The sequence below is a fragment of the Eschrichtius robustus genome, chromosome 3 (genome assembly GCF_028021215.1).
Source record: "Eschrichtius robustus isolate mEscRob2 chromosome 3, mEscRob2.pri, whole genome shotgun sequence".
Lineage (NCBI taxonomy): Eukaryota > Metazoa > Chordata > Mammalia > Artiodactyla > Eschrichtiidae > Eschrichtius > Eschrichtius robustus.
In genome coordinates, this window is record NC_090826.1 from 58756235 (window position 1) to 58779516 (window position 23282).

Below are 23282 nucleotides of genomic sequence, written 5' to 3' on the forward strand. Positions count from 1 at the left end.
AGGGTTTCTGAGAGCAGAGAAAGGTTAAAAAAACAAACAAAAAAAAAACTATTAAAAGCATTACTAATATAAACACTACGATTGTATCCTCCACTTGGGGGATGGAGATCCAGGACAATGGAGATGATAAACATTCACGAGGGACACGGACTACCACGTGGTGAACGAAAGATAGCAGATGAGATTTCTATTAGGAAGGCTCTTATTATTGAAGACACAACAGAAGCTAAACAATCAGGTCAGTTCTGGTAATTAAAAGCAGTTGAGTAATTAACAAAAGATTGATAAAGGTGTCAGGATAAAATCATATTTCAACAGAAGATGACATACATGGGAAGGTTTTTATATTTCAACCATTATCCTTCTGTTTTGCATTTTCCTTTTAAAAATATGTAGGAAATAGTAGTGAAATAGCTATCACCTAGTTAGCCCAAATCTGACTTTCTGGAAGCTGTGAGCAGTAAGTGTAAATGAACTAAGGCAAATAATTTAAACTAGCAGCACTAAAGCAAAAGACTTCAACGTGGGCAGTGGTGAGCTGGAGTCTGAAAGTCAGGATCACTAATAGATATCCAGTTGGTGGCTGAAATTCCTATTTTCTGGTTGGTTCTATGTCTCTGCCACAATCTCAAGGAGTAAAAGAAGCCTACAGACTGGTAAGGATTGGCCATAACTAGCACTGGTGGCAGAGCTTTGGCAAAAAAGTCCACTGCAGTTTAATAGGTGTGAGCCTTAAACCTAGTGGCATTTTAACCATTTTACTCTTTACAGATATTAAAAAAAAATCTAACCCTAAGTTTAGAATAACTGTTTCAAGGCAAAAAACCCACCCCCAAACCCAAAAACCTTATACACCCAGCCCCTTTCCCTGTCCTAACTCATTACAGGCTGAGAATTTCCAGATTATCAGTCATGACAATGATGCCTGATGGCTCATTTTACACAGTTCTCTACTTCTCCACCAGGGGGTGAAGTTGGCCAGCATTTGACTGAAAGAGAAAATTATTTTCAAACTTGGGTATCCTTTTGCATAGTGGTAGAAAAGACATTCACAGACAAAAAGGGCCTTTCCCCTCCTTTCCCTTCTTCTCAGGACATTTAATCCTGACTGATTAGCAAAGCACTCCAGCCCTGTGAGGCAGGAGAGGGAAGGGACATGATTATGGCTGACAGCAAGCCAGCACACGTGATCGGCACAGCCCTGTAGGTTGGCAGGCCCATTCTCCCAAAACTTGAGATCAGAGTTATGGTTTTGCCAAAGCTGATACAGTTTCAAGGATATTACTTTTTTTTTTTTTTTTTTTTCTTAAAGGAGAATTTTCCACCAGGCCTATTTTAGCCAGCTGATGCCTTGCACAGGGCTGGCTCCCTCCTGCCCGGCTCCTTTGCAGGGCCTCCCTCCCAGCAACCACAAAGCCACGGGAGGGCTGAGAGCACCCGCCCTGCTTTCCTGCAGGAACGGTGGGACCTTTCCACCCCGGGGGAGGGTGTCTGGTAGCCAGGAAGAAGCCCAGACAGCAATTCTTGGCTGGGCCTCCCTCCCCCTCACTCACAGGGTTAGGAGCTCTGGGTGGGAACTCAGGTCTAGCTGGGTCAAGCCGCAGCAGAGGACACACACACACACACACACACACACACAGGGCCAAAGCCTGTTCCTGAGTTAAGAAGCAAATTGGAGTTTTAGCGTCTTGGTGAAGGCAAAATGGGGTGGAGGGAAAGACCCGGAGCGTGTGCTAGTTCTCCCAGGTCCGGGGACAGATCCAGTTTTTTGTGGCTCCTGAGCCTTATACAATTTGGGGGCCTCTTTAAAAAAGGAATGCAAAATTAGGAATGAGCTATAGGACATCAGAAGGGGTCCTTGCCAATGAGAGATCCTGAGGCTTAAACTTCATAACCGCCATCAGCTCCTTCGTGGGCCCTGGAGTTGAGCACGTGTGGCGGGCAGGGGGCTCTCGTGAGCCTTATCCACAAAATGGCAATGGGGGGTTTCTCTAAGGTCACGTGCGTTGGTTCAGTCCCTGCCTCAAGAAGCGGGCTATGGAGCTGGGCAAGGAAGAAGGCAGGAGGTTCGGTTCCGCTCCCTCTTCATCCTGCCCGCACGCATGGCAGATGCTCCGTACATACTTGCTGACCCACCAACTCAAGTGGCCCCACTGCTTGGTCCCCTACCCGTCCCTCCCTTCTTTCTGGCTTCCCAGCCACATTTCAAGTTTCCACATCAAGGAAGATTACTGCTGAACTGTCTGTCTGCAGGGGTGAGTAAGTCAGACCCAACCTATGAACAGGTTTCCTGCTCACCTGGATCATTCCTCACCGAAGGTGTCCAGGCATGAGTGACACAAACTTCAGAATCAGCCCAACAAATAATGATGTCATCATCATTCTTCGCAAACCTGGTATTTGGTGCAGCACGGGCACCTGGTCAGTAGGAAGCAAGGGGATAGGAGCTCTGTCGCTCAGGACTGCCCACTGCTCCAAGAGGACCCAAGGGACGAACTGCTCAATGGAGTGCAGGTGTTGCCCTGTGAGAGGAGAAAACCTCCCTGTCAGGAATCCCTGCTCCGCCCCGGCCAGCTCGCCACCCTCCTGACCAAGCCCCGATCTCCAGTTTGGGTCATCTTGTTATAGTCTGGCCCTGTCTTCTCCTCCATGGCCCCCTCCAAGACCTCCTTGGATGCCAGGAAGGTGCCCACCATGCATCTTTATTGCAAGAGCACAAAATAAATTGATGTGAATTTAGAGCATCTAGCTAAATATATCTATGCTTGCATGTTTCCACAGGACTTGTAAAAATAATATATAAACTCTCCTAATCTAGTGGCAAAATCACTTACTCAAAACTTAACAAGGAAATGAGGTGAAGCCTAAAAAAATGGAAAGCCATTTGGTTTAGTTATATAGCTTACTTTCATATATGCTACAGTTTGGCATTTATAAGCAAACCAGCTACTAAATGTTCTTCTTTCTTGAACAAAACAGTGAGAACAACTTCTTACATATAAAAGTGTCTTCATGAAGCCATTTATCACAAGGAAAAAAGTGTCCTGCAAATTCTTATCTGTAAAATGGAGCTAATATTGTGATGGGAATATATTATTTAATGGCCACCATTATTTGGGTGCTTACTATGTGCCAGGCCTGTGCTGAGCATTTCAAATAGATTATTTCACTTAATCCTCTCAATAACCCGGTACAGGATTATCCTCCACTTATGAATGTGAATTTGAGACTTTAAGAGTAAGTGACTTGCTCAACTATTGCTGGAGGATTGACACTTTTTTCAAGGCTTTAAAAGTTGTTTAGAAATCATCACAACAGTCAAATGCAAACAATGATAATAGCCCATTTATTGAGTATATACCATGTGACAGGCCACTGTGCTGAATTCATTACATTCATTGGTTCCTTTAATACAGCCCTCTTGCAAGGCAACTGTCATTATCCCCATTTAACAGATGAGGAAACTGAAGCACAAAGATGCTAAACCACTCTGCCCAAAGCATCTGAAGCAGCTGAGGAATGGTCTGAACTCTAGTCTCTCTGCTTATACTATGCCACCTCCCTACTGTAAAACGTACACAAATATTGATAGAAAGTTTGTTTTCAGTAACGGCCCGTTAGCTATTTCACGTAGAGATTTTTGAATGGCCCAGTAAAAATCACTATATTCTTTCAGGCCAAGAGAAGAAGCTAGGTGAGCAGTGCTAGGGGAGATGAATTCTGCCCTCCGCGCCTCTGTCTCCAGCATCATCTGGGCAGGAGGGAGGGCATAGGGGCGGGGGAGAGAGGGAGGGAGCTGCATCTCACCGTCTTTGTAGACAGCATGAAAAGCAACACTAGCATGTAAACCAGGTTCACATCTGGATACATAAGGCTGAGACTTGCCAGGGGAACCAGTCCATGATGGAACGACCCAAAACGCATTTAGTATTTTCTTAGGCCATTGTCCCCAAAGTGACTTCAACTTTAGCTGACCCAAGCATCTTGCTAGCACATGTCGCTTGCTCATCTGAGACGCTGCCTTCACCATGGGGTGGGGAACATGAACACAGAGTTACCGACGTGTTGTGGGATCCACCGTCACAGTGGCCCAACTTGCACATGACAAAGAAGGTCACCTGGCAGAGAGGCCCAGTTCACAATGCTGGGGAGGAGGCAAACCAACCAGCTGAGTCCAAAGGACCCTTAAACATATGAGAAAAACTGCAAAAAAGCAGGGATGGGGTGTCTTTGGAGGGCAGTAGGGCACATTCGGCAAGGCTTGATTTTGGAGAGTTCATCAACTGTGGATGGACCCCTGATCCAGATGCCCCCATGAAGGAAGGCAAATCAGCTCTCAGGTCAAGAGAAAGGATGTTAGGGTAATGAGCATGAGAAATGGTGCTTGAGCACAGAGTTTCCCAATACTAGCTTTCTGTTGGGGTTATGTGCTGTTGGCATGACAGCAAAGAAAACCGGCCCAGAGACAAGGTCAGAGGCTTCCCTGTGGTCTTAGAGAACAGAGTGTTGGTGCAAACTTGGCTGCCACTCGAATCCCTGCAGCCCAGTCAGATTTTCTCGGATGAGCCTCACGTGCACACTTCTGATCCCATCAAAGGGAAGGTTACGGGGACTCAGGCTTGGCTTCATGGGAGCAGCATTTTTCCAACAACTCCAAGCATCTGAAAATCGGAATGGGATGCTTCTTGGGAGGGAGGGAACTTGCCGTGCCTGGACAGTTTTCAAGCACAGGCTAAAGGACCGCTTTTCAGGGTGTTACAGAGGAGTTCCTTGAACTGGGCCAACAGTTAATATAACAAGATGCTCAAGTGGAAGTTTCCATTGTGGCAACACGATTCAACAGATGGGAAATTCCAAAGCCGGGGCCAGACACTATATGGAAATTTCTAAGAAGTTGACCTAGCTGCCTCAAAGGTCCATAAGGAGGATATAAACAGGTTCAGGACAGTGGAAAGGGATGGAGGATCTTGTGGGGCAGATTCCTCGGAAATGCTTTGATTCCCGGCCTCCCCGAGGTGGGTGGAGTGGTGGGAGTCCGCTTTTCATCTCAAACCTGGAGACAAGAGTTTCAAAGGCAAGCACCTGGAGGGCTCCTCGAGTTTGGGGGTTGGTATGTGACACCTGTTTGAGGGACCAAAATGTGGGAGGGGAGCTGAAGCAATATAAGGTGACAGAGTAGAAGAAAGGGACTGCTCGCCCCCTCCCCTGATGGGGGGTTAAAGGGCACCAGGAATGCCAGCTCTGGTCTCTTTGAAACAGGCTCTACCCACCAGGGCTTCAGACTGAGGGTGAGGGAACCCCAAAGAGAGAATCCGTATGGGAACCAGAAGTTGCTGGAGGATGGAAGCAACCAGAAGGAGAGGCACTGCCCAAATCCCGGGAGGTCCTGGTGGAACGTGCTGGTGCGGGAGTCCTCAGGACAGCCGTGGAAACAGCCAGGAAAGCAAAAGAGAGTCCACTCACCCACCAGCCAGGCTCAGAGAACCCAGTGCCAGGCATGACAACAGTGGTCAGGTAAGAACTTTCCTCTCTCTCTGCCTCACCTGGGCAGGCCTGGAATGGTGGGCAAGATGGAGGGAAGTCTTCTCTTGGAGTAAACACTGACCGTTCATAGACTAAAGTGAGCACTTCCAGTTTCCAGAAAGTATGCGGCGTGTGTGTGTGTGTGTCACTTATAGGGGCCGTAGGACTTTTTGTTACCTAAGAGTAACCAGAAACGTCATAGGCCTGATCAAGTTTTTATCAGGAAATGGGGAAAAACACACCCCAGTGAATCAACTTGAAAGGCACAGTGAGAGACAAGAAGAAAGCTGTGTCTTAATTATGTCTCACAAGCTGCGCCGTGCAGTGTCCTAGTCACAGCTAACCTTTGCAGCAGTGCCTGTGTGCCAGGCTCTGGGACGAGGACTTTACAGACATGACCTCATCCAGGCCCCCAACAGCTCTGTGAGGCAGGTATTATCACCCCTTTGACAGAAAAGGAAACTGGGCTCAGAGAGGTAAGGCAACTTTCCCAGAGTCACACAGGGAGGTGAGCAGAGTAGTAGCTCAGACTCAACCACAAGTCTGACATTGAACTCTGGACTCTCTTCTCCCAGATGAGTAGTTTTCAGCAGCCAGTGGTGACCAGAGCAGGACAGGGGCTTGGGATCTTTCCATCCTTCCCTCTAAGGAGTCCCTGAGCTAGAAAAGCAGAGAGCCGAGTTTGAAAACCACTGAACTGCATGATCTCAGCAGTCTCCTCCAACTCTGGGGTTCTAGGATTCTATCATCTGGGGGTTGGGAGTGGAGAGGTGCGGACCCACAAAAGAGGACATGGGGAAGAGGGAAAAGCCAGACTTTGTGTCCTGTGTTCCCAGAGAGGCAGCCGGAGGAGCTGGTTCCAGCAGGTGGTACCATAACAAACCTGAGGTTCAAAGAAATACAGTCACGTGTATAAATATATAGTTCAGATAATGCACATAAAGCACTTAGCACAGGGTGAACACCAGAGTAAAAGCATTAGGTAAATGGCAACTACGACTGTGAAAAGTTTACATATATGCCTAAAACCCTCAACATGCAATTTGATGCAACATACCCAGCCACTGACATCACTGTGTCTGTTCCATAAGGAGCTGTGTTTATCATGGACGCTAAACTCTACTCGTTCAGCCAAGAAAAGAAATGAACACATAAGATTAAGCTAGCCAAATCTAAAACAATTTGAGTAAGTCTGCTCTTAAGCAGTAGGGGACTGGGGAGTCCTATGAAAAAATCATGGAAGCATGATCCCTTTCTCCAGTAAAAAAAAATACATACACAGCATTTTGCAAATAATTAGAGAAGCCCATTCATTGATTCATTCAATGGATTACAGATCCATTGAAGCCTATTCATCGTCTTCAGGTTAATAATCTAGATCCAGGGGACACGACATGAGGTCGTCAGGCCAAAAGCTGCCTACGTGACCCCACAGTGGGCTCACCCACACTCCTCCTCTCAGTATGCTCACTGTTACTAGTCTCGATCATGATACTAAACTTGGAATAGGTAGTCAATGTAACTGAAGCTGAATCTAATTTTAAACCTTTCAAGTTTAATGGACCCCAAATTAAGAATTTCTAAATCAGTGCACTCTGGTACCTAGAAATTTTAATTGCTTGGCATGCTCTTTCTTTCCTTTCTTCTGGTAACAAAATTCCTCCTTTTTCCTAGGGACCCTGTGCCATGCGCTTCAGGTACGATTCATCCTCTGTCAAGGAACACATGGACAAGCCCTGGCCAAGCAGATACTGCTTATTGTCTACTGCCTACTTCTGGCCAGGTTGATTCAGGCAAGGAATCCAAACTGGGCCAGACCTCCTTGGTACTATTGTTAGAACAATGACAAAAGAGGCACTCTCTTTTCTCTGAGACCCACAGCTGTGAAGATGATGGAAATTTAACACTGATGGCTACCTCTGCAATGTACTGAGGGGGAGACTGCCTGAGAATGAAGCTGACAGAGTTAAGCAGAATCAAGAGATGGAGAGAGTGAAGGATAATGGCCTGATGTTTTCTGGAACCCCTGGATACACCTATGCCTGAAGTCCATGCCAACACGGACATGTTAGTCATTGAGTCAAGACACTAGTTTAAGTTGGACTTCTGTTACTTGCAACCAAAATAATTCTAACTAAGAAACCTGATCTAAATGAAAACAAAGCCCAAAAGGAAATTCCCATTTATGGGCAGTCCTTATGGAATTCTGGGCTCCTCTCTGACAATGATCCTTACTGAATTAACTTTTTTTTCATCCTATGCACATTACTTTCATATCACCCTCTTCTCCTGATGGTTCATCTTACCAGTGCTGCCAACCAATCAGACACTACTCCTGCAAAAATTATTAAAGTTACCGACTAGAAGAAGAAAATCGCGTAAGTGGACAATAGTAGCTCAGTTTATAGTTTGCTGCCATCCAATACATCCTTGGAGTCTCCTAATCTTATTCCAGTGAGCTTCTCAAACTGCCCTGGTTCCCTCAAAAGGTACAGAACACTCTGGTATCTAAAATGACGTAGAGCCACAGGGCTCAAAACAGAAGGAGAGATACACGTGGAGCAAGCGAAGTGGGCCACACAGGTCACGGTGGACAGGGTCAGTGTAAATTCTGTGCAGCAAAAAGCCACTCTGCAGACTGAGTCAGGGCATAGCATGATTTGGAGTTGGGAGAAATAACTTTCACTGAGTACTTCCCAAGAAGTTGTTTATTATTCTTTTAGAACTGGGATGGTAAGGAGATTTCAACTCGTGTGCCAAGTCTGAGCCGTAGCCAAATGTCTGGGCTCAGCATCAAGAGCCATGACAGTCTGTGACACACATCACAGGGGAGGGAGGAGGGATGAATATATATACTTGTTATTACAGCTGAAAATATTACATTTTATACTTGGGTGAAGCAAGGCCAGCCGAGAAATGCACACCTGGGCTGGAAGGCTCTTCTTGGGCAGCACTCAGGTGTCACACATCGTTGGTCTACACGGAGGGTGGTCCTCATCAGTCATTTCTATAGGGATGTTGTTCGCTGCCTTATGTGGCCTCCTCCTCATGAGCACCCAGGGGGAAATTACTCTAAGTGTCGAAAGAATCACAATTCACCTTGCTTCTTCTGAGTAACTAGCGTGTTTTTATCCTCTAGCCACCAAGAACTCCTAACTGAGCATGTTTTCCTAGTACTGACTGCTCGGGGGCTGCTAGTGTGTGTACGGGCTTTCACTTAAGAACTGGGGGCCTATCCTTATCCCTGATTTCACCTTACTTTTCCTTCCCCACAAATTTCCTTCCGTCCTTCTTTGTCTGAATCTTAATATATGTGTATTTAAAAGCCACCTTAAAACTCTTTGAAAGAAGACAGGCACCTACACTAGATCAACAGCAATCAAAATAATGTACAACAAATCAGACAGTGAATAGAGGACAGTTTTATAAATGTTGCCTGTTGTGATAGCTGTTATAGGGAAGTTCCAAGTGAGCAGGGTGAGCATGTGGTGGGCCTTAGACCAGAAACAGCCCTGGGCCGAACTGTCACGTCAGCAAATGTCTCAGACCACCCCCTCCCGCCCTCCTGCACACCTCTCCCCCTACTCCATCCTTCCTCAGGCAGTTGGGTGCCCTTTGGTCCATTCCTGCACGTCCCACACCTACTCTCTCCCTAGTACTGTTGGTTGCTCTCCCTTCCCCAACTTCTCCCACCAATCAAAGCAGCTCACACTTCTACAGGTCCTTGTACTTGACACTGGTAAGCTGTCAATGGTTGATAGCAGCTTAACCAACTATTTCTCTCAGGAATGAAGAGGGAGAAATCAAAGGACTAAATCACTAATGGTGGAATAGGCTGTAATTATGATACAGATGCAACTGAACAAGGGGATCTTCTTGTAAATTTCAAATAATTCTATGTGAAGCAGTTACCACAGTGCCCAGCATACAGTCGGCATTCAATAAACAGTAGACACTAATTATGACTACTCTTGCTGTAATTATTAATCCTTCCACCACTGGATTACTCACTGTCTATTCCTCTATCACTACCATGACTACCACCACAGAGGTAACTGCCCCTTTTGAAACGCTGGCTAGCCACAGATCCATAATCAATTAATGTATTTTAATTACATTCTATGGTTTATAAAGCACTTGCGTATACATCATCCTTTTTTTTTTTTTTAAGAGGAGGGAACACTTCTTTTTATTCTTTTTTTAAACAACTTCTTTGAGATATAATTCATATACCATACAATTCACCCATTTTCATGTACAATTCAGTGGTTTTTAGTACATTCACAGGCACTGTGCAACCATTGCCAGAATGAATTTTAGAACGTCTTCATCACGCCAAAAAGAAACCCTATACCTTTTAGCTATCCCCCCATGTCCCCCATTTTCACCTCCCAGCCCTGAGCAATGAATAATCTACTTTTGTCTCCATAGATTCCCCTATTCTGCATTTCCATATGAATGGAATCATATTATATGTGGACATTTGTAACTGGCTTCCTTCACTTAGCATAATATGTTCAGGGTTTATCCGTGTCGTAACATGTATCAGTACTTCATTCCCTTTTACATCATCCTTTTTTATCTTCTTGGCAATCCTCACGTTAAATATTATTTCCGTTTTACAGATGAGGATACTGAACCTCAGAAAGGTCACATTTATAAGGTCCTAGAGCCAAGAAGTAGCAGAGCCAGGACTCAAACCCCAGTCTCATATAAATTTCTTGTTCTTTCCTCAACAAGTGGTTGCCAACTGTGTAGCTATTACATCAGAATCGCCTGAGTGCTTCAAGATCCCCGGGGTTCACCTAATGAACGCAGACGGCCCAGTGAAGGGACTGTGAACTTGTATTTCAACAGGTACCTCATGTGATCCTGATGAGCTGCTGGTGGGTGACCAGGTGCAGGGTCCTGGCTGACTAAGTACCCACTGCCCTCTCGGCCCTGTGCTGAGTACTGCAAGGGAGACATAGGGAGCCTTCTGACAAAGCTACTGAGGAGGTAAGACTAGCGAAGGTGAAGAAGAGTGCATGACAGAAGACAGTGTTTGGCTTTGGAGTATTCAGAGCAGAGAAGATCACAGATGGTGGGAAGAGGCAGGGACGGCCACGTTACAGAGAAGGGAAGATTCTACCGGGCCCTGCAGAATGGGAAGGATTTCCAAGCAGAGAAGGGGTGAGCCGCATGAGGTGTCCTCAGGAGAAATGGTAAACAGGCTAGTCTGGCTAGAAGAAAAGGAATAGCGGGAGCTGAACAAGAGAGGACTGGGCCAGATAATGGAAGGGCTGGGTCCGAGAAGCCAGAGAGAAGTCTAGGCTGGTGTGGTGGATGACACGGGGGCACTGACAGTTTCTGAGCAAAGGAGGAACCTCCTGAAAGTTGAACTGAAGGATGACTGGTGTGGCGGTGCTGCGTACCATGAAGTGAGGCTGAGAGTGGAAAGCTGGTATTGGCAAGACCACCCAGGATGCTGCTGAACTGACCGGGATGCCAGGCGGCAGACAGCAAGACCAGGATCCCAGGGTCTATCGATCAGAACGGGCCGAGGGGACGGGCTATGAGATGGGAGCGTGACCTGAGCCTTCTCCCTCTCCAGGCGCTTTTCATTCCATCACAGCTGTTTTCGTGAGACCCATAAACACTGTAGGGTGGATTGTGAAAATGGCCGCAAATCTTCCCCTCTCTGTAACCATCCTCCCTGCAATGTGATTCCGCAGCTCGTCTCACCAAGAGGTAGAATCTATTCCTGTACCTCTTGAATCTACACTAGCCACATAGCTTCTTTTAGCCAACAGAATGTGGTGGAAGCAATCTTGTGGCAGTTCTGAGCCTTGGCCTCAAGACGCATCTGCTGTGTCTCTTGGTACCCTGCCCAAATGCCATGTGCACAAGCTCAGGGTAGCCTGCAGGACAGTGAGACACATGTCTTAGTCATTGTCATCACTCCAGCAGACAGCCAGGTGACCCCCAGCCTAGGTGACCTGGACCTGCAGCTGATTGAAGACACGTGAATGGTCCTAGCTGAAACCAAAAGAATCACACACCTAGGCCCAGCCCAAATCGCCAACCGACAGAATTATGGGATAAAGAAATGATTGCTATTTTGAGTCAGTAAATTTTGAAGAGGTTTGTTATACAGCAAAAGCTAACTGATACACAATGCAAATAACATTATCGCCACATATCAGGGAGTGGTGCCACGTGAAGCCTCAGAAGCTTTTTCACTTAAGAAGTACATTACTTTCCCAGCTCTAAAGGAAGTTTTCTACCACTACAGAACTGTTATCTCATGATTAGGTTTAAAGAGAGACGAGAGAAAAAATAGGGCAATAAGAAAGCTAATGTTACAGCTATGAGCCAATCTTCATTACAACACACTGCAAGGAACTGTCTGAATTCCTTGGCTGAAGTATCACTTTGTTGTTTTGGATACTGTTTGAAACAAGCAGACTATCAACAGGGGCCTGGAAATAGTTTCATCACAAAAAAAGTTTTTATTTTAATAGTATTTGGCACGTAATCATAGATCTTTTCCCTGATCATGTTCTTAGCAAAAGAACATGGATTGATCTGTTTTTTTAAGGCATGGACACATCGTAAATCATTTCAGAGGAAAAAAAAAAATGTAAATAAATGGACATCTAATCATAGTACTAGTAGGGATGCATCTAACTTAGAAGTGTGAATATCATTTCAAAAGTAATGTCAAACGGTCACTTTGTTTTAAAAATGAAAGATCACTTACGCGTGAGACTCTGTGTGGCCCACCGTTACCAGGTTTTAGGTGATGGAACGAATCTGAAATAGAATGAAACAAGCATTCCGTAAGTAAATCACATTTGGGAAGGGTGTGCCTTCGATCCCAGTGACTGCCATCACATTGAGTATTTATTCTTTTCGTTAAAGATTAGCAAAGCTTTTTCTGGCTCCTGATGGAATAGGGAGAGTTTTTTGCCTACATATTTCAACTTCCTGAACAGAGAGCATTCTCTCATCTCCTTCAGGGAGTGTTCAAAGTCTGAGGCCAGTATAACTATAAATGGTAGTGTTTTCGTCCAAACCCCTCCAAGTCAGCGGGAGCCTCCTGGGTTGTTGCTCCTGCTTTGGTCCCTCCACTCCCTTCTGCTAGCACCAAGCCATGACTCCCTTTATGGAACCGACTGAAAAACGGATGGTCCGGTATAACTTGAAGGGCAATAGGAGGAGTGTACCAGGCTTTCCAATAGCGATCACCTGATCACAGATAACCACACCTTTTTATTTTATTGATAATGGTGAGCCTAAAGCCCTGCTGTTCAACAGAAATGTAACACAAGCCACATATATAACTTTAAATTTTCTAGTGGCCACATTAAAAAAGCAAAAAGAAACAGATGACAATTTTAATATTTATTTAACTGAATTTACTCAGAATATTATCATTTCAACATGTAACCAATATAAAAAATGATTAATGAGACATTTTGCATTTTTTTTTTTTTTTTTGGTCATACTAAATCTTCAAGACCCAGTACATTTCAACTCGGGCTAGCAGCAGTCCAAGTAGTCAACAGCCACAGCAGCTAGTGGCTCCTGTATCGGACAGCACAGGCCTAGGGCATCTATCCTTGGCCTTCAGCTACTGGCAGGGCTCCAAAGTGAGTGAAATGCACATGGAGATTTTGTTTATCTATTTTCCTGCTCTTAGGAATTCATCATTAATTACCCCATTCCATGATGTCATTTAGCAGAAATAGTAACATAATAATAGCGAATACTATATAGTACTTGCTATGTGTTCTCGGCAAGCTCCCATGTTACCTTAATGAACCCTCACAATAACTTCACGAGGTACGTATATTATCATTCCCATTTTGTAATGAGGAAACTGAGGCACAGAGAAGTTAAGTAATTACTCAAGATTATAAGTTACTGACAGAGCTGGGATTCTAATCTACGTAGCTGGTCTCCAGAGCCCATGCCCTTAGCCACTATACTCTCAATTAAATTTGAACGGGTCAAAATAAGATAATTACTTTCAGTTTTAATTATAACCGTCAAGCGATCCAAGGTTGCTCCCATCATACACGGTCAGATAATAGCACTGATGGCAGATGCAGGACTGATGGCATGTACTAGCAAATTAAATTTAAAATAATTTGGGGTGGGAACACAAAAACCACAGGCAAGGCTGGGGTCAAAAAGACTGTACTGTGTCTAGGGGGTCTGTCTGGATGACCAAGATGGGGGTGCAGGGAGAGGTTAAAGGTGGGGTCTTTGGAAAATCATGTCTTTGTGATTTTTCTGAGGGAAGAGTCTATCACTTTCATCTGATTCTCAAATGAGTCTGTAAGCTAGACATCTCTGTATCTGTCTTAGCAGGGGTAGGGAGTAGAAAGGAATTACATAAACGCATCCTTTCACTTTATTAATCTGTGCCCCCCCCCCAAAGAAATCATACCCAATGAGCAAAATCAAATCCACACACATGAATTTCCTGCCCAAATGATAGGGAAGAAGGCTGGTGAGGGACATCATTTAGAATCAACAAGCCGTGGGCTGAGGCCACTGGCGGTGCTGCCTCCCAGTCTCCCAAGGCGACCCCTGAACCTGCTGAAAATCCTTCAGTGGCTTCCTCTAGGTGGTAGGATTAAGTCCAAGCTCCTTAGCCCAGTCTCCAAAGCCCCAGTGACCTCGTGCCTGCCCCTCAGGCACTCTCCTGTGGGCATCTTGCCCTTTACCCACACAAACCTATTTACGGGTCCCTAAATGCTCCCCCCCGCCACTCTCACTTCTCTGTACCTTTGCAGTTTGTGTTCTTTTTGTCAAGCACGTCTTCTCCCTACAGTATCTGCCTGCCTTCAAGTCTCAATTAAAAAATCAACACTTCTGGGGAGCCTGTGTGAACTCCCTCGGCTGGCTTAGGGGCAACTTCTCTGCAGTAACAGTAGTAAAGTAGTATTCACTCAACTCAACTGATAATTATGTACCACTACTACTGATAATAATAAAAGCTGATTTTTATGGAGCATTTCAAGCGCTTTACGTGCTCCTTTAATTGTCTCAGTAACCTTATGAAATGGGTTATTACCCCATTTAGCAGGTGAGCAAACTGAGGCATAGAGGTCAAGTCAGTAGCCTAGGGTCACACAGCTTATAAATGGCAGAGCCAGACTGTAAACCCAGACAGCCTGGTTCCAGAGCCTGCACTCACTCTCTTTTTTTTTTTTTTAAGTTGACGTATTTGATTTACAGTGTTGTGTTAGTTTCAGGTGTATAGCAAAGTGATTCAGTTTTCTATACTGTATATATAAAGAATACACATATATTCTTCTCAGATTCTTTTCCATTATAGGTTATTACAAGATATTGAAGATAGTTGTCTGTGTTATACAGTACGTCCTTGTTGTTTAATTTATATATAGTGGTATGTATCTGTTAATCTCAAACTCCAAATTTATACCTCCCCCCACTTTCTCTTTGGCAACCATAAGTTCGTTTTCTGTGCCAGAGCCTGGACTCTTTAACGCTATACCGGGCCTGACTCCCTCTGTGTTCCACTGCCTACTACTCTCATTGCTCCTGTACTTCCCTCTGTTAATCCAAGTGGCTCCTGTGTTGCAGTTTTTCATTTACTGGTCTCTCTGTCCACTTGTTTGCAGAATCTCTGGAGGTTGAGAATGTGTCTAACTCATTGTTGTCTTTCCAGGACCTTGCAATGTGTTTGGTATACAGCAGATGTTCCATAAAGGCACACACATGAAAACACTGGCACAGCACTGGAAGGACAGGGGCCAGGGGTACAAACTTGGGCCTAATAAAAACACACCAGGGGCTTCCCTGGTGGCGCAGTGGTTGAGAATCTGCCTGCTAATGCAGGGGACACGGGTTCACGCCCTGGTCTGGGAAGATCCCACATGCCGCGGAGCAACTAGACCCGTGAGCCATAACTGCTGAGCCTGCGCGTCTGGAGCCTGTGCTCCGCAACGGGAGGGGCCGCGATGGTGAGAGGCCCGCGCACCGCGATGAGGAGTGGCCCCCGCTTGCCGCAACTGGAGAGGGCCCTAGCGCAGAAACGAAGACCCAACACAGCAATCAGGCAATCAATCAATCAATCAATAAAAACTTAAAAAAAAAAAAAAAGAAGAAAAAGAAAAAAAAATGCAATTGGTTAAGATTACTTGAATGTTTAAAAAAAAAAAAAACAAAAAAACACACCAGGAGAAAGAGTCTCCAGATATGCACTTGAACAAAGCAAGCTTTAACTTCATCTTTTAAATTCAGCCTGTGCTGAGGGAATGGTCATTTCCTAGGTCTGTTTAACACCAGAGGGAACAGAAGCAATGCAGAGCATGGGTGACTTGATCACACCCCCAACAAGTTCATCAGTTTCATTTTACATTGCACATGGATTTAAGTAATAACATGCCTTGGCTGGCCACTATAAAGAAATACCAGAAAAGACACTTTCCTTTAAAAAAAATGCAATATTCAAGGAAAAAAAGACAGAAAATGCTATTTCCTAAAGTTTTCTTGGTTCCCAATAACTGGCTATGAGTATGTTCCAAACATCTTTTTTTTTTTTTTCAAAAAACAACAGCCTTGGGGCTTCCCTGGTGGCGCAGTGGTTGAGAGTCTGCCTGCCAATGCAGGGGACACGGGTTCGAGCCCTGGTCTGGGAAGATCCCACGTGCCGCGGAGCGGCTGGGCCCCTGAGCCACAATTACTGAGCCTGCGCGTCTGGAGCCTGTGCTCCGCAACAAGAGAGGCCGCGATAATGAGAGGCCCGCGCATCGCGATGAAGAGTGGCCCCCACTTGCCACAGCTGGAGAAAGCCCTCACACAGAAACGAAGACCCAACACAGCCATAAATAAATAAAATAAATAAATAAATAAATAAATAAATAAATAAACCCCAAAAGTTAAAAAAAAAAACCAGCCTCATGTTGAAAATCTCCTTTTGCTGTTCAGATGTGGTTGTACCACTTTCTAGCCCGGAGTTCCATAAGCTGCTTCCTTCCGTCACTACCTACACTTCCCCTGGATGGATATAGAAGTCCTTGTAGGAGGATACTCTCCTCTTTCTCTAACAATAGGAAAGAAAAAAGCTTCACGATCTGGGACATACATAGACTTCTAGAGAAAAAGAGACCTCCTTCTGGCTCATGTCAGAGATTGCATCAGGACTGTGCCCAGCCCACCCACTCAGAGATAAATACAACTAGCCATAATACCCACCCTTCCTACTTGCATCCAGAATATAAAAGAAACCACCAACTTCCCATGCATACGGACGTCAGCATCCTCTCAGATATTAACAACCAAATTATAAATCTGCAGTTTTGATTTTGCTATTTCATCTCCTTCCACAATGAACAGTAATTTAATTATTCTTGAGAGGTTTACTGAGTGCAAGTTAAGGGCCAGGCACAGTTGCAGGTGCTGGAGATACAGCAGTGAATGAGGTAAATAAGGTTCCTGACATAGGGGGCCTTACATTTAATAGGAAACAGAAAATAAGCAAGTATACAAAGAAGAAAATAAGAGAACTTCCAACAGTGGTAAGTTCTACAAATTCTTTCATACAAGCAGGGAGTGATGCAACCCACTGGAGAGCTTAACAATGTCTCTTTGGCAGCTGAATGGAGGAGTTTCGAAGAGGCAACAGTGAGTGAATGGATCAATGGTGGCCAATTCTGAGGCTACTCAATTGTGCAGGTGAGATATAATGGTACCTTTGCCTAGGATGGTAGCAGTAGAGATGGAGAGAAACGGATGGATTCAGGACAGGTTCTGGAGGTAAAACAACTAGGACCTGCTGATGAAGTGGATGTGGCCAGTGAGGAAGAGGAAGGGGCTGAGGTGACACATAGGTTTTGGTTCAAGCAACTGGGTCAGTGATGGCTTCCTTGAGGGAGAAACGGGTTGAGAGAGGAAAGAAAATCAAGAATTCTGATTTGACCTTGTTAACTTGGAGACATCCAAGTGGAGATGGCAAAAAAAATACTGAGAAGTCTAGAACTGTGTTGTCCAATACTATAGCCGTTAGCACACGTGGGGATTTAAATTTAAATATATACAGTTACAAACTCATTCCCCCAGTGCATGAGCCACATCCAAGTGGTCAGGTAGACACAGAAGCAGCTACTGTCCTGAACAGCACAGGTGTAGACCGTTTCAATCACCATAAAAAGCTCTATTGGGCAGGACTTGTCTAGAATGAACATGATAACCTGCTAGACTCCTTTCATTATTATAAAGCTTATTGCAATTATAAAATACAAAATGATAGTCCTCGGAGACCTTTAGCTTTGAATGGCGACTGGATTATGATCTGTCTGAACATATTTGTTTCTAGTCTCATTTTAATTCTCTAGAAAATTACATAATACAGGCACTGGAGGAGAGTGAACACTAGATTTATAAGCCTGGCTTCCAGCTGTCTTCACTGCCAGTGATTTCCAGCAAAATCACTAAACTTCTATGTGCCTCAATTTCCCCACCTACAAAATTGGGAGCGATCTGGAATGGACTATATTGAGAAGTATGTTGGAGAATGTCTCCAGCTCTCCAGATGGCTCCACTGTTCTCTGGTCAGGTCTATGATGTTTTCACTTGCAAATACTGACATGATGTTATCTCAAATGGCAAAACAGATATAAAAGGGCCTTTGAAACATATAAAGGACCCTACAGTAGGCATAACAGGTACATGTTCCATAAAGGCAAGACAAAGCAAAAGAAATATGCCCTGTGCCTTGAGTCCACCACAGAAAGTCGTGTGTTTTGACACATTGGCAGGGCTACTGACTTGATAAAGTAATGCCATATGCGTAAAAGCATCAAGAATCAAGTGTTGATCCCCAAAGGTAAAAGACAGTAAACAGTCACCAAAATGGTGACATTTTCCTTTATTGTGCAAGGTTTCTGTCCCTGGGAAGGGCACACCTGGAACGGGTGAGCTGGCCTATTTTAGCCAAATGGTGCCACACCATTTTCCCCACCTTAAGACTATGTCCTGGCCAAAAGGGCTGGTCTGGGCTGTTCACTGGGAGAAACTCTTCTACCTGGTCACTGCTCTTAATCTTCAGAGAGCTTCTAGTGACTTAAAGTTTGTTTTTAATTGAGGAGCTGGTGGTATATGTCCTCAACTAATTTGTGGATAAGTTGGGGAGAAAGTATCCTCATAATGTCAATGCCGGTGAGAAATCTTTAAAAATACACATGTATTCCTAGTTTGCCAAACTTTTAAGAGAATATAAAGAAGTCAGAGTGAACAATTAATTGTGAAATATTACACTCCACATATTTTTTTTCCTCCTTTTCTATTGAAAGGGCAATGGTAGTTTTTTGTTGGTTTGTTTCCCCCAATGGCAGTTTTAAAAGGATAGCATTCTTTGGAATGACCCATATTCCCACCATACTAGTGCTACTATTACTTTTTTCTGTTACCCTCGATAGACATATGTGTTATATGACTATGGCCATAGTTTATATGCTATTGGTAGCAAAGGCTTTGGAGTTGGACAGATCTAGGTTTGATGCTGGCTCCTCAGCTAATTTTCTAACATGTAAGGTAGGACTAATATGACTTTTGCACTGTTGCTCTAAGGATTAAAAAAAAGGGAGGACGCTAGGATAGAGCCATTAGGAAAAAAAAACCCATATATGACGCTGTTATTTTCTTTTTCCATTTTACTTTCAATTTCAAATATTTTTTGTGTGTTTCTACACACATTCATAATGACTGCGTAAGGGACCTAAATCTCTCCCCTAATGCTGGATATTTAAATTATTGCCAGTTTTTATTACTATAAATAAGATTACATTGGAAACCTTCATGCTTCAGCTTTTTTCATCCCTTTAACTTATTTCCCTAGCTTCCCTAAATTCCTAACAGTAGAATTAGTAGGTTTTGCTTTTAAAGGGGCTTTTTAATTAATGTATGATAATACCACCTACAAAATAATTGAGAATTTCTGAGACCTTGACACTTTATACCTAAAATGGTATTCCTAATGCTGCTTTAATTTTTATTTCTAAGATTATTAGTGAGGATGGACATTTTTTCCTGTTTATTAATGGTTTGTTACCTTGAGAAACAATAAGTCTATATTCTTTGCTTATTCGTGTAGTAGGGTCTTGATATTTTTCGTTTGAATTTGCATGAGTTCTTTATAGTGCATGATAATCAAGAGTTAGTATATGTACTTGCTACAAATATATTACTGGTATCTGGCAATTTTAAGATAACCATCTTTTCATTTATACAGTGTTTTAATAATAAGCAACAGCCATATTTTGTATAAACCTCCTGAGCTATGACATGGCTTCATGGCAAAATGTTTGGCTTTTGACGCTTTTCACTGCCCATTTACACCCACTTTGATTCTCCCAGCTACCCTGTGAGTGAGCTCGGGAGGATGACAATCCCCACCTTACAGTGGAGAAGAGTGAGACCCAGACAGGCCAGGTGACTTGCAGAGGGTCCCCGAATCCTGGAGTTGGCCAAGACTGGCCTCAGTCCTTTGCTCTCTGAACCCAAGGCCTCCTCGTGAAAGGAAGGTCACAAGGTAAAATGAAGAGATGCATTTTGTGCAAAATGGATGATTATACAAAGCACCAATTCCACATTGTTTCTGATTAAAACTCCTTTATACGGAGCATCGGGGCCCTGTGCCTGCTGCACTGGAAGCACTCAAGAAATGTTAGTATGGTTTTAGCAAATCCACCAAAACCATGGCTTACATAACGGACCACCCTTACGCAGTTCTTACGTAGTTACAGTAAGTTCAATAACTTAGACCTAAAGCAAGTGTTGCTTTATTACTATTGTTTTAACCTAGCTCAAGTACCACTTCTTCCCCCAAATATTCCCTCCCTCTTTGGCTCCAAGAAACCACTCGTCTCCTTGAATTTCTACGACCTTTACCACCTTCTACCTGTCATTACAGATGCTTCAGAATGTGTTTCAGCTCTTCTATTGGATGATAAGGTCCCAAGGGTCCGTATATTATTTGTGTTTGTATCTCCCAGAGAGCCTAGCACCCTGCTCAGCACACAGGTGGCACTCAGTCAGTGTTTTATGGGGAGATGGGGGAAGAATTTTATATAGCTAAGAGACAATGGTAAAAGCAATTACAGTTTGGTTAAAAATCATAGGTTGCATGAACTGTGTGCTTTTTGCTACACCACTCCTTATTTTGGCAAGCACACTATCATGGGACAGTTCTAATGCAGTCTTAAGCCAGCAGTCTGCATTAGCTAAACAATACTAAACTACATTAAACAGAATGTCCAAAAGCATTTCCAGCCTTGGACAAATCTGTACAATTCTGCAGATATATCTGTTATGGTTTTACTTGCAAATTCTGATATAACTCATTCCTCAAAAATTCACTGTGTACACGTACACACACACACACATACACACACACAAGTCCTGGTTCAGCATCTGGAAAAAACTCAGATTAAAAATATGGAACATCTGTTTCCTAATATCAGGAAAATTCACAGGAAACGATTAATGTCCACTAGGGAGAAAGAAAAATAATCTGGATCACATTATGAAATGAAACATCCAAAATTCACAATTTAATACAGTATAGCCTGCAAATCATCAGGTCTTCAGAACTGAGGGGAAGATTTCACATTTTATTAAAACTTGAGAGAGTAGAAATATCTTTATGCCATGTATATACAAATAAACATAAAATTGAATGCCCTCACCCTACATATATTCTTGGGTCCTATGTCTCCCCACTGATATTTATGCAATGCTTGGCAGCTGGGTGGTTTACTGCATGTGTATTTTCGTAACGTGCTCAGTGTCTTACAGGGCAAACAAAGACCTAACTAAACTAGATGGTGGTCCCTGGATGAAGAGGCTGTAGCTCTTTTGAGAAAGATCTAGAGTGGCTTATGTCTCCCAAGGAGGACTGCAAGGATAGTCAGGGCCACTGCAAAGCCAAAGCCAATTGTACATAAAGATGGTCTGCTCCTTGGCGGCTCTTGCACTATACTGATCCTTATAAGCCTCTCTATACCTTTTATGTGCCTGGCAATGTGGAAGGTTCTGGGGGTTTAACAGAGAACAAAACACAGTCCCTCTCTGCAAGGAGCCTACAGTGAGTCATACGGACAACTGATCAGGCAATTACAGCTCCAGAGGCACATAATCTATCATGCTAAGTACGAGGAGCACTGAGAGCACAGAGGAGAGGCACCAATACCAGTCTGGGATGATCATGGAAGGCTTCCAGGGGGAGGTGGCATCAAAGCTAAAGTGTGAAGAGTGACCAGGGTTAGCCAAGAGATGAAAGGAGGGAGGCATGAGCAAGGCAGATGGAACAGCTTGTACAAATGCTGGAGAGGAAGCAAGTACCTGTGTGTGCTCAGGGCTGCGATTTTAAAAGTAAAGAGTTTCAGTGAACACTGGGGGGCATGTATCTTTTCGAATTGTATTAAAATATACACATTAGTATATATAAAATAGATAACCAACAAGGACCTTCTGTATAGCACAGGGAACTATATTCAGTGTCATGTAAAAACCTATAATGAAAGAGAATGTAAGAAAAGAATAAATATATATATATATGTATAACTGAATCACTTTGCTGTACATCTGAAACACTGTAAATCAACTATATTTCAATACTTTTTTAAAAAAATCAGAAAAAAATCTGAAAAATCTTTGAGCATTTCTCAACTCAACTGTACATGCCAAGTGATGTGGTAAACTGAAATACTTAAGGACTTCATATATTAAAAAAAAAAAATGAGTAAAGGGTTTCAAATCAGCGAGAAGCCTTATTACATAAGAGGCAGTAGCAGGTAAAACCCAAAGCGGGTAACCACAGTGAGACGCATAAAGACAACAGAAAGAACCCGGGATCTCTAGCATCCTCACATCAGAAACAGCTGGCACTGACCCATCCCCAGGGAACAGCCAAGGCCTTCTTAGGCGACAGGCCTCTGGAGGAGGGCAAGGAGAGAGACTGCCCGTCAGAGGTGATGCTGGTTCCCAATTCCAAGGAAAAACACATAGCCAGCTACCCAACCCCACAGACAGGAGTAGTGAGTAGGCCTTACCACAACCCCATGAGGAAGAGAGAATCGTCCCCATTCTACAGATAAGTTGCTGGTTTTAGAAGACAGTATTTATTGATATTCCTTCCTGTTAACTGACTCTTCTTCCGACTAGAGAAACCAACTCATCTTGGTATGGCCAGGACGTTCCAGTTTTAACACTGAAAGTCTCACGTCCCAGGAATCCCCTCAGTGCCATATAAACCAAGACGGATGGTCGCCTACTCAGAGTTTGTATGCCCTAGGTTTTTATATTAGAACCAGTGCAAAGTTAAATGTGATCTAACTCCCTGGAAGCTAACCTAGACCTTCTGAGCTTCAGGACCCTCCCTGGATATCTTGGGGGCTTGTCTGGGGGTCCTATATCATTTGCAATAATTCATGCTCAATTATATTTGCAAAGCACAAAGACTAGCTTAGGGCCTAGTGATCACTAGCTGTCATGCTGAAGGGAATCACTCACTGAACGCTTACTGAAAACAGTAATCAGGCAAAAGAGGGTCTGAATTTAATTTTTGTGCTTGTTATTGTTAACTGAGAATTAACCAAATACCTTTCAAATTTAATACTGAAAATCATCCTTAAAGAAATGAATCTACTTACCTATCCAGAGCAGTAAACATATTTTCATATATCTTTGTTAACTAGGGACCATATCCATTGCAATGGCTTACATTCTTACTGGTCAACAGA

The 23282-nt window shown here is 43.8% G+C and overlaps 1 protein-coding gene across 5 annotated transcripts in view; it reads right to left on the minus strand.

The window, feature by feature from the left end:
* Nucleotides 1–23282, minus strand: part of GNG12 (G protein subunit gamma 12) — a 126947-nt gene that overhangs the window by 64848 nt on the left and 38817 nt on the right. For all 5 annotated transcript variants that reach the window (XM_068540088.1, XM_068540086.1, XM_068540085.1 and 2 more), the window contains exon 2: nucleotides 12266–12318. The gene's annotated coding sequence lies outside the window, so the exon portion shown is untranslated. The remainder of the gene's footprint in view (nucleotides 1–12265; nucleotides 12319–23282) is intronic.